The 11,275-nt window shown below is 46.3% G+C and overlaps 1 protein-coding gene across 2 annotated transcripts in view; it reads left to right on the top strand.

Annotated features, from left to right (window-relative positions):
- The first annotated feature begins 5,751 nt into the window (after positions 1-5,751).
- Positions 5,752-11,275, top strand: part of GALNT1 (polypeptide N-acetylgalactosaminyltransferase 1) — a 53,824-nt gene continuing 48,300 nt past the window's right edge. Inside the window, exon 1 of one of the 2 annotated variants that reach the window (XM_033168844.1) lies at positions 5,752-5,967. The gene's annotated coding sequence lies outside the window, so the exon portion shown is untranslated. The remainder of the gene's footprint in view (positions 5,968-11,275) is intronic. The other variant, XM_033168843.1, reaches the window with a different exon arrangement.

The raw sequence follows: 11,275 nt of genomic DNA, 5'->3' as shown, positions 1-11,275 counted from the left end.
ATTTTTCACAACAGACCTATGAACTGAAGAAAAGTTTCACGACTGAAATTCCAACTGAGGTTGCAAGTTCTCTGCACAGTTACTTATGAGCAAACAGAAAGGTTCAGTGCATGAGTGAGTAAATTTAAAAACAATATTACAGGTCATGTCTAAATGAGGGTCCTAGCTAGGGTAGCTAACTGATCGGGGGGGGGGGGATCCTGACCTGACTTGTGCCTTTAACAACAGCTTGTTATGCAGAAATAAGCATACAAACATTTCCATACATACATAGAGATACACATACATATTGCCACCTACCAATGTCTGCTAATAAGGGCCCCAGCTTCTAATAGGACCAGATCAAAAGGTGGCAACAGACTGAAGGAAAGAGTGGAATTGCAGACCATTTTTATGGCCTTGTTTTCTTTTAATAAACTCACCATTTGGTGGACATTTCTCTGCTGCAATATTTCAAGTAAGCAAGTGGGGGGGGGGATACTCAGCCCCAGAATCTGTTTTTAGCACCAGGGCTGAGTCCTAGAATATGTAAATTTATAACCACCTCTGAACATAATGTAAAACTATATATTTAGTAGTAGTTTCCCCCTGTATCAGGACCTCTATGGTAGATGTAATGGATTCCCCAAAAGCCTTGAGACCACTTTAGAAACAACCCTGACTGCAATTACATGCATATCTACTCAGAAGTAAGTCCCACTGCGTTCAGTAGGACTTGCTCCCAGGTAAATGGGGACAGGTTTGCAGCCTGAGAGTATTTTCCCCCTATAATATCAACAGCATCCTTATAGAAGATTGTAAACTCAAGCACAATAGTGAAACGAGGGTCGTTTAGATGCTATTAGAATGGCTAACAGCGTTCTTCAGTCTTTACAAAGTTGGTGTTCAACTGCATGATAATTTCTTACATTGGCAAAGCAGTAACACCTTCCTGTTTGTGGAAACTCTTTGCACATAGCTCAAAATGCTTGTTCTCATGGAATGGCTTCATGCCCAGCTCTGTCTGGCAGATACTGAGTTAGTAAATGTTAAAATCCTGTTAGACAACTTGCAGTATTAGTGTTGACTGTCAGGTCAACAGCAGATCTTGAGAAATTCCTTTCTGTTTGACATTTGGACGGAACCCCTTGTATGACATATATTGTAATGCAGGGTGAGTCTCCTCCATTTTCGAAACTGTTGCAGTCAGAAAAGCCATCAGTCATAATTCAGCTGACAAAACACAAGCTTGACATCTGACTATCATCTGTCTGTGTGTGTGTCTGCAAGTTGTGGTTGCCAAGGTATATACAGTAAGAAAACTTAAGCAGGTAGGTAAACCAACACCATTTCCCCAAGCTCACCTGATTCAATTTTCTTTAAAAAATCCAGAAATGCATTGATACTATATAGGGGAACTCAGTGGTAAAGCAACTGTTTTGCATGCAAAATGTCCCAGATTCAATTGCTGGGATTTCCCAGGTAGGCAAAGAGCCCTGTCTGAAATCTTGCAATGCTGCTGCCAGTCAGAATAGGCTATAGTGAGCTAGATTAATCAATGGTCTGATTTTGCGTAGTTTGCCATGTTCCTCATTTCCTCAGTCAAATCTTCGTTTTTGGAGGTTGAATGCATGTTAGATAAGCAATGAAGCTCCTTAACTATTTCAGAAGGGATGCCACAATTGCTATAAAGTTTATTGAAATGTATGTTTTCCATGACTGCAGTTAGAAGAGAGTAGCCTTTATTCATTCATTCATTCATTCATTCATTCATTTATTTAATAAAATTGGTATACTGCCCTTCATTTGTAGATCTCAGGGCGGTTCACTGTATAAAAATACAAGATAAAAAATATACAATCAAAACAATAACTAAATAAACAAATAACCCACAGCCCCTCTGCGCCCTGTCCCTGCCTGGTGTGCAATAACCCTCCCAGCGGTAGCAAGAGCTGGAGAGTGGAGGATACTTTTCACCCTCAGTGCCCTACTCCTGCCCGGTGCGCAAGCATGAGTGCCCACCCGGTGGCAGCAAAGGCTGGAGAGTTCACTCCGCACCTGCCTGGCACACATGCACGGGCACCCACCCTGGGCGCTGGCGACTGGCACTATGCCCCTGGCCAAACCATATGTCACATTGATGTTTCGCCATGTTCTTCAGCTGGCACTCTACTTTTCTGAGGGATCTTTTAATAGTTTCTGCCACAACTGGTAGTGATTTTGGGACTGGTTGATTTGTCTTTCTTTTGGGGAAGTTCATCTAACAACCTTTTGAAATTCCACTCTGCCCACATTGTAGTTCTCTTTTTCATAAGTACCAGTGACACCATCCACACAGTGTTATGCACAATTAAATCTTCTTAATTGTCCAGAATCACAGATCTTCTACTGTCATCATGTGGTGAAAATGTACTTCTTGATGTTCCATATGGCCTCCCCATATGGTTCTTTTCTTTTTTTGCTATTGAAGGCCTTGGCAAAGTCTCAAGTATTTCCTCCTGCAAGGCTTCCCATGCAACATTCTGAAACAGATAGCAACTGTATGGAGAATCCGTTTCCAGCACATGCATCATAATTATTTATGGCAACTCCCATTACTAACTAGTGGTGATTTCATTACTTCTGGGATTGCCCACTGTCCATCAAGTGATACGTATTCTCATTCCTTCTCCACTTCTTCAACACAGTTGTAGCTGACACAGTGCCTGACAGGATTATGGATATTAAGTACCTTTCTATTGCCAATGATAATTTTCATGGCAACACCAAGTTGGAAAAGTTTTGATGACTTCACGTGCCCATTACAGCACACACAACACCTTGGAAAATAATATCACAGCCTCCTAGCATTTCTTTTGGATGTGAGCCATAAATTAAATGTGCGAATAACTCAAACGAAAGTTCAGAAACTTTTGTGTCTATATTACATGGTTTACACTTAGACTGAATTGTGCAGGTGTCTTTGAAGCTTTCAGAATGTCATGATAATGAAGAAATGCTGAGTCATGACTGCTTTCTGTGCTGCTGCTTCCAGTTTTGTGCTGCTCTTAAATATAATGGTTCCCCTCTCCTCCAGTTACATTAATATTTCCAATACATTTCTGGAGAAGCAATATCAATGCCAATTATAGCCCTATTCAGTCACACAGTAATTGCATCCATGGAGGGTGAGCTGCCTCCTAAAGCTTCCGCCTTCTTGTGACCAGGAACCGATTACACAGGCTTCCTGTTTTGGGGGAGAATTGTAACCACTTTCAGACGATTGTGTTTAAAATCCCTTCAGATGTCAATGTGGGAAGTTTAGGGAGCAGGCAGGTCTGGCACACATGGTCCCTCTGTGGACACGATTAACAAATGCCTGCATGGTGCTAATGTATTAGTTATGTACAGTGGAAGTTGTAAAGGCTCTGACCATATTAAATGATCTGATTTGGGATGTCAGATACATTGGCAAAACTCCAGGATCCCTCTCCCAGAATGCCACCAGCATGCACATTGGCTGTATGGGTAAAAATTGGGCGGGTTGTGAGTGTGGCATAGTTACGCCACATCCAAAGCCCATTTAGTCCCATGAAATGCCCACAGCAAAGACTGGACTTTATACCAGGAATATATTTTCTCACACCCTTTTCAGTGCAGATCAGGAAGAAGGCTCACTCCAGGGCTGTAGCAGTGATCAGGATGCTCCTGCTGTTCTTCCATTATTAACCTGCTTACTCCATGTGGGTTTCTCTACACTTGGCAATATCTGTTAAAGGCAGATGTATCTCAATTGGAGGCTTATGCTACAAGTGGCACTATTTCCTGACAAGTCAAGTGTCCAAGGCACAGGAGCCCTGTAGTAGTCATGACTAGGTGGCAAGCCCTCATGTTTCCTTCGGGAACATCTCTATCCCAGATACTGTTCAATAGAAGATTTTACATGGGCTGTTTATTGGAAGATAGGATCGTTTGTGCACTGTAGGGATGAGAGAGGCCTCTGGTGTGGAAATCACACTGTTCAACCAGACCATACCTCCTCTCACGTCAATGATTGGGTGTTGGGGCTGGGAGCAGGGAGCCAAATGGCCCCCAAGCTAGATGGCCTTAAAAGAGGATTAGATCAATTCATTGAGGAGAGGGCTATCCTTGGCTACTAGTCATGATGGCTATTCTCTGTTTTCAGTTTGTTCTTGGTATGAGCTTTAGCCGTGTTGGTCTGCCATAGTCAAGACAAAATAAAAAATATCCCTTCCAGTACCCGTAACAAACATCTAGTTGGCCACCCTGAGAACAGGAGGCTGGACTAGAGGGTTCACTGGCCTGATCCAGCAGGCTCTTCTTATGTCACAAATGACCCACAATTGATTGTGCTGCTTGATGCCTGCTGCTTTGGCTTAGCAGGTAGGGAGTTGCCCGGTGGAGTTTGCAGCGTGGCTTCCAGTTTTGGCACAACCTTTTCCCTTATTGCCCCAGTCTGCTTTTACTTATTCCCCCACCCCGCTCCAGCAGGTGTGCGTGTGGTGCGAAGGACCGGAACCCCTCTTTGCAGCTTCCCAGAGCCATGCTTTATGGCGTGGCTGCGTGCCGTCCAGTGCTGGCAGAGTGCCTGCCTGGATCGCCGTAACTACACCGGCTGCTTGCTATCTCCACGTGGCACACAGACATAGTTGCGGGCTCCGCCCGATTGATGCTTGCGGTATGTAACTTCGAGCTGCGCCGGTGTGTACGTGTGCTTTGTCATTTCCCCTCCTTTTTAAAGTCATGGATGCTGCGGACATAGCGCCGGCTATTTGCTGAGAGCTGGCCAAGGGGCTCCTCAGCTCCCTCTTCTTCCAGATGGAAAGACGACTTCAGCCCTGGTGGATCACATCCCATACCCACATTATGCACGTTTTCGATGTGCAGCTAACAACGTGAAAAAAACACAAATCACGAGAAGCGCGGGGGAAGGAGAAAGACAAGTCCCGCGTCCTGCGCGCACTCCTCATTTTACAAAACCATCTGTCCCCACGCCCCAACCCACAGCGCAGAATGAACTTTGTTGTTTAGTCGTGTCCGACTGTTCGTGACCGCATGGACAATTTCCAAAACCCAGGAAGAGGGGAAAAAGAGATATCTCCCGCGTGCTACCTTCAAGTTTCTGTGCAGTCTCTTTGATGTATGGATGGATGATTGACTGGCGTGGCACGCCCCGCCCCCTCGCTCCCTGCCGCCCAATCCCCTCTCCTCGCCTCCCTTCACTCCAAAGCAAGGGAGGGAGGCGGCACGTGACGACGACATCCGGGTCACCTGCAGGCGGAAATAAGACCACCCATAAACCAACCGCCGCTTCCTTCTCCTTTCCTTGACGGGAGTGGGAGGAGTCAGGTGTTACTGGGTGGGGCCGGGCGCCTGACCGGCGAGCGAGCCTGACGTGCGTGCGCGCGCGCCGACCGCGACTGCGTTCTGAGAAGTCGGGGTGCACGCTCGGCCGCGCGCGCGCGCGCTTGCGCTTCGAGGTGGGACCGTTTAACGCCTCAGCCCGCTCGAGGGGAGGACGACGACGACGACGACGACGAGGAGGAAGTAGCCGCTGCCGCCGCCGGCCGTGAAAACGCGCGGCTGAGGGGAGATGCCGAGTGGGCTGCGCGGCTGAGGGCGTCGGCGGTGGCTGGCAGGCTGAGCGACCGACCGACCGACCTCCATCTCCCCCTCCATCTCCGGCGCGGAGTCCCAGCGGCCGCCTCCCGCCGTCGCGGCGGCGCCGTCCTCGTCTCCACGGCGAAGCGGGCTGCTTGCGTTTCCTGAGGGGACGGACTCGGCCCGTGCCGAGCTGGCGGCGGCGCCTTCCCCTCCGCCGCCAGGGGGGCTCCGTTGGCGGGAGAGCAGCGGCGGCGGCGGCGGCGGCGTCGTCTCCTCAGCCCGGTTCCCGAAGACGCTGGCGGCAACGGCTGGCCGCCAAGGGCTACTCGAAGACGGGGGGCGTTCGCTGCTTCCCCCTCCCCCTCCGAGGCGAGTTCGATGGAGGTGGGTCTCTTCCGTAGGGCTGCTCTCTCTCTTTCTCGCTCTCGTTCTCGCTCCCTCCCTCCCTCCTTACAGAAAAGGGAGAGACAATGCAAACCCAACCTTGGAAAGGGCAGGTTCACACGTACGACGTGCCCGCGTCGCTTGCGGGCTTCGCAGGAGTTCCAAACGTGTCGTCTGCACGCGTCGTCTTAACACGGCTTAGCGGAAACTTTTCGCTTCGCCCGAATGGCTCGCGCATTTTAAACCGGCCCTGGTCTAGTAGTTGCGGCTCCTAACGCGTTTGTTTCATTTCCATTTTTAATGGATTACCCTCTCATGTATCGCCGAAGCTTAGATTTGTTATCACAGAGAAGTAGCGGAGCGAGTTTAACGGCGCAGATCGAGAGGTGGCTGGACATTGGCTGCCCCGACAAATCAGTGCTGGGGCATCGCCCTTTACAGCATTGACTGCGAATGAGTGGATTTGCCCAAGTTGGCCCAACCCCGTGCACCTGAAAGAAGTACAGTATGGCAGTATGCAGCGGTGCTTACTTAGAAGAAAGCATGTGTAGGGTCACGGCCTCCAGCAATAGAGTCTCTCCCCTGCCCACAAAGCAGGGGTGTTTGGCTTTCTGGCTGTTGCTGGACTCCAACCCCCAGCCAGCCCCCCTAATTGTTATTATTATTATTATTGCATAATTTTTTTCTGCCCTTTCCCCAAGTGTAAGGGTTATTTTGTTGCCTGAGACTGAGTCAAAATTGTAACCCCACAAACGCTTCTAAAATTCTTGCTTCAGCATTCAGGCACCAGTTTCTGCCTTCATCTACTATCTTTGCATCACCCCACAATGGTCCCACTGCTGCATGACTGGCCCTGTTTGAGAGTGTGGGCCCCCCAGATGCCCTTTTCTTTCCATTACTTTCCTTTACTATACGTTTTTAGCTGTCCTGCTGTGCTGTGCAGTCCTCTGTGTAAGTGTTTGAAGCAAGTGAATTTGACTATGTTCGAGTGGACAGTTTGATACAAAAAATGGCATAATAATTAGCACTATTCATCCTATAATTGTACCGCTTGGCACTGCTGTCTCAAAGTTTGCTTGTTTTACATAGCTGTGGAGGAAATTTAGGATCCTGAAGCAGGCTGTGCCGCTGGCTATTTTAAAATGGTGTGCTCCTGTTCTCTTCTTTATAAAGAAATAAGTTCCTCTTTCACTGCAAGATTGACTACTAAATACTGTATGCCCATTTTCTTCTTGCTGGCTTGATTACCCCTCCGTTTAAAACATATTAAAGTTTGAGTGAAGCACATGAAGGCAGCTGCCTAAACATCAAGACCTCTTCAAAACTCTTTTGAGGTAGGAAAAAGGTGTCCCAGAAAAGCTGCTCTAGGCTGTGCTGGGGATAATAAGATAATGTATTTTACTATGTATCTAATGAACTTCAGGTAATTAGAAATGTTTCCATGACCAAAGAGTATAATGCCTTTTGTTTACAGCAAGTAGAAGGATTTTCTTTTTTTTAGGGAGGGGTGAGGAAATGGACACGTTTGGGGAAACAATACCATCATGCTGCTGGCATTATGTTTGCAACTAGTTTTTGAGAATTTTTGTACAATTTTGCAATCCTGGTAACTCTATATATACATGTAGCCTTAGGAAATGGTTTGTTCTTCTAATATTGAAGTGTTATTTTTATAAAATGTGCTTTATTTGGGAGAGATAATACTATCATTCACCAGTGCTGGTTTATTCAGTCTTTCAGTGCTGCTTTAAGTGTGTTTTGAGGATTGAAGGCACATGTGTCTTTAATTAGTACAGTACATCATAGATACAGAGGATATAGAGAGCGAATTTCTGGATTTCTGGTCTTGGTTTTGGTAAGTGACGTGCTTCCTATTTTCCTTTCTAGGTAGGACCTGGGTGTCTCTTCATGCAGGTACTAGATAGTGAATGTGACAGAGCTGGTTTTCTTTGGTCAAGTGGAGGGGTGGGGGCTAGATGACTAGCTCAGGGGAGATGCCAGGTTCTCGCGGAATTAGATTCCTTGCAAAAGTTTGATGCTTGTGTGCCCATGATTTTTTAGTGGGGGAGAAGAGAAAGATGGAGAACTGGACTGTGTTTGGCTTCAGGTTAGTGGTAGGCAGCATTGTGCCTCCATATGTTGTTGGACTACAACTCCCATCATCTCTGCCCATTGGGTACCCATTAGTGTTGACTTTCTAAAAAATGGGTGGTTTTCATAGTTATGTTTGGTATTTTAAGGATATTAATACATTAAGTATTGAGTACTGTACTTCAGTAATTTCCTGAAGGAGTACAGTTTCTCTTGAATAGTGATCTCAGAAGTGCAGCCTTGGGATACCTTTATTCAGTTTTGTGTGCAAGAGTATGCATTCAGCATCCCTTTACTTTGCTTGGGGTGTGTGTCTGTGTGTACTAGTAGTAGTACAGTAGCTCTATATTGAAAGGTTTGTTTAGTCCTTGGTTTCCTTTGTGCCATGTGAAATTAAATGAATAAATAACTGGAAAAAGGCTTGTGTGGAAGCAACCTTTGCAGTATTTTAATAAATCTTTCCCATTTTGCAAAATGGTGGCAGCATATCCCCAAGAATCCTGGAAAGATTATTATTAAATTGTGTGACATTGGCAGACATGTGTCTGCTGCTCCTGGCAACAAACCTGTGAATGATAATGTACTGCAGGTTAACCTTTATAAATTTAGTTTGTTGTTAACAATGTCTCCTAAGCTCAAATACCATGAGTTAATTTTGTCAACTGCCATATCTGAGCTTATATATATTTGAGAAGTAGAACAGTGTATGTACTTACCGGTAAGTGTTCTTGTTACCAAGGTTATAATAAAGATGTGAACTAGGAATTTCCATTCAAGCACTTTACTACAATAGGTGTCTCAATAGTAGTTGTTTGTACTTTCATAAAGGAAGTGAATGCTTGGTGCATGTTGCATATGGTATAATAATGCATGCTTGTTCCGTATGGTATAAATTAGTCACATTACCTTCCCCCTCCCCAATAATAGTCTTGTTTGTTCAGATTACATTTTGACTATTCATTTATTGTGATTATCTTTTGAGAGAGTCTCTGAATACATTGTTAATGATTACTGTGATAATGAAATTAAAGTTATAATAATAATAATTTTATTATTTATACCCTGCCCATCTGGCCCTACTTTTAAAACCTCCTAGCCAACAAACTCTGCCAGAAATAAATCTACTGTGCAAAAGCAGGGATCCAATTTGGCCAGCAATACCATTTCTCTTAAACCATGACAACCTAGTCAAACAGTTGGTGTCACTTGTTACATCAGCTGCTACATGAGAGGCTGGGCTTCAATCCTACATTGGTTGTGGGTGCCTGTTCCCAGTAGGGAAAGCTGCCTGCTCTACCACTTCACAGCAGGGACACTGATTGGCACCAGCTCCACCTGCCTGCCTGCAGTCAGCTGGTTTGCCATGCTACCCTGCAGACCCTGATTCACCTGGCAGCAAATAAAATAAAATAAAATAAAAACTGCTACCACACTGCCAGGTGCATCAGGTGTTTGGCAGGGTAGCACAGTAGCAAAAGACACATCTTTTGCTGCCACACCTCCCTGCAGACTACCTGATTGCCCAGCAGCATTTTCCCCCCTGGCCTGCCTGGCCTGGTAGCAGAGCAGCAAAAGAAAAAGAAGTAACTTTGACATTTTGTTTTGGCGCCCACAACCTAGGTCCCAGGAGCCACATGGCTCCTAGCATTCCTCTCCCAGTTTCTAACACTGATTGGCATTATGGGAACAGCATTCCAAATTGGGTGGCTACGTATCAAATAGAAGACTTGTTCTCTTGTTGCCACCCTCCAAATTTATTTTGGAAGAGGCACACAAAAGGGCCTTGGATGTCGATCTCTGGGTCCAGGAGAGTTCACATGGGAACCACGCAAGGCTTCATATGTCAAAACTGTGAATTCCACTCAAAAATGAATTGGCAGTCCATGTGATTGGCTCTGAACTGGATACTGGAGTTTCTGAACAGTCTCCCAGAGGCAGCCCAATGTAGAACACATTGCAGTAATCTGACCCAGAAGTTACCAGGATACATGCCTTCTGAAGTTCTAAATGGCAAGTCTGAAGTAAGAATTGCATTGAAGAGATTGAACAAAATATTCAGCTCGGTTCTGCATGATGCTTTTCTCTGATATGCAAGCCTTTCCAATCTCAACTGAGACTGAATCTAGGTAAAAAGGATTATCTCACCTACAAAAGGGGCAGAATCTACCAATAGATGAAAGATAGATGATTCAGGTGAAGGGAGAGATTCAAGCATCTTTTTAAAAGTTACAAAATTTCTAACTCTCAACTGTCCTTCAACAGCCATGCCTAAGGAAAGCACTATCTCCCCCTATGTTCAATGGGTGGTGTGGGGGATTCCATGGTCCTGAATGGGATAACTGCCATTGAAGGACCAGGTGAGCAGCCTGGGAGTAATTTTGGACTCACAGCTGTCCATGGAGGTACAGGTCAATTTTGTGTCCAGGGCAGCTATCTACCAGCTCCATCTGGCATGTTGACTGAGACCCTATCTGCCGGCGCCCTATCTCACCAGAGCGGTATATGCTCTAGTTATCTCCCACTTGAACTATTGCAATGTGCTCTTCGAAAGTGACTCAGAAACTACAACTAATCCAGAATGCAGCAGCTAAACCAGGGGTCCCCAAACTAAGGCCCGGGGCCTGGATGTGGCCCAATCACCTTCTAAATGTGGCACACGGACAGTCCGGGAATCAGCGTGTTTTCACATGAGTAGAATGTGTGCTTTTATTTAAAATGCACCTCTGGGTTATTTGTGGGGCATAGGAATTTGTTCGTATTTTTTAAAAAAATATAGTCCGGCCCTCCTACAAGGTCTGAGGGACAGTGGACTGGCCCATGGCTGAAAAAGTTTGCTGACCCCTGAGCTAAACTGTTGACCGAGAGTGGCCGCCGGGACCATATACCGGTAACACCAGTTCTAAAGGATCTAGACCAGGGGTTGGCAAGGCTTACCAGGCATGGGCCAGATCACTCCCACGAAGATCCTCCGTGGGCCAGGCCGGCACAGCGCAATGCCGCAAATCACATCTGTGCATGTCTGCGGTGCTGGAAATCTCTTCTGTCCATGCCCAGACACTGAAAATCACTTCTGCGCAGGCACGATTTTTGGCATCTGGGAATGTGCATAAGCAATTTCCGGAGCTGCAGAAGAGAGTCCCTGCACGCGGGGACTCATCAAGCGGGCGGCTCCATTCGGGGGTGGCTCATGGGTTGCTTCCGGCCCATGGGCCTTAAA

Source organism: Lacerta agilis, chromosome 14, assembly GCF_009819535.1.
Source record: "Lacerta agilis isolate rLacAgi1 chromosome 14, rLacAgi1.pri, whole genome shotgun sequence".
NCBI lineage: Eukaryota > Metazoa > Chordata > Lepidosauria > Squamata > Lacertidae > Lacerta > Lacerta agilis.
The sequence above is the reverse complement of the archived record's forward strand: the minus strand, read 5'-3'. Positions and strand labels throughout refer to the sequence as shown.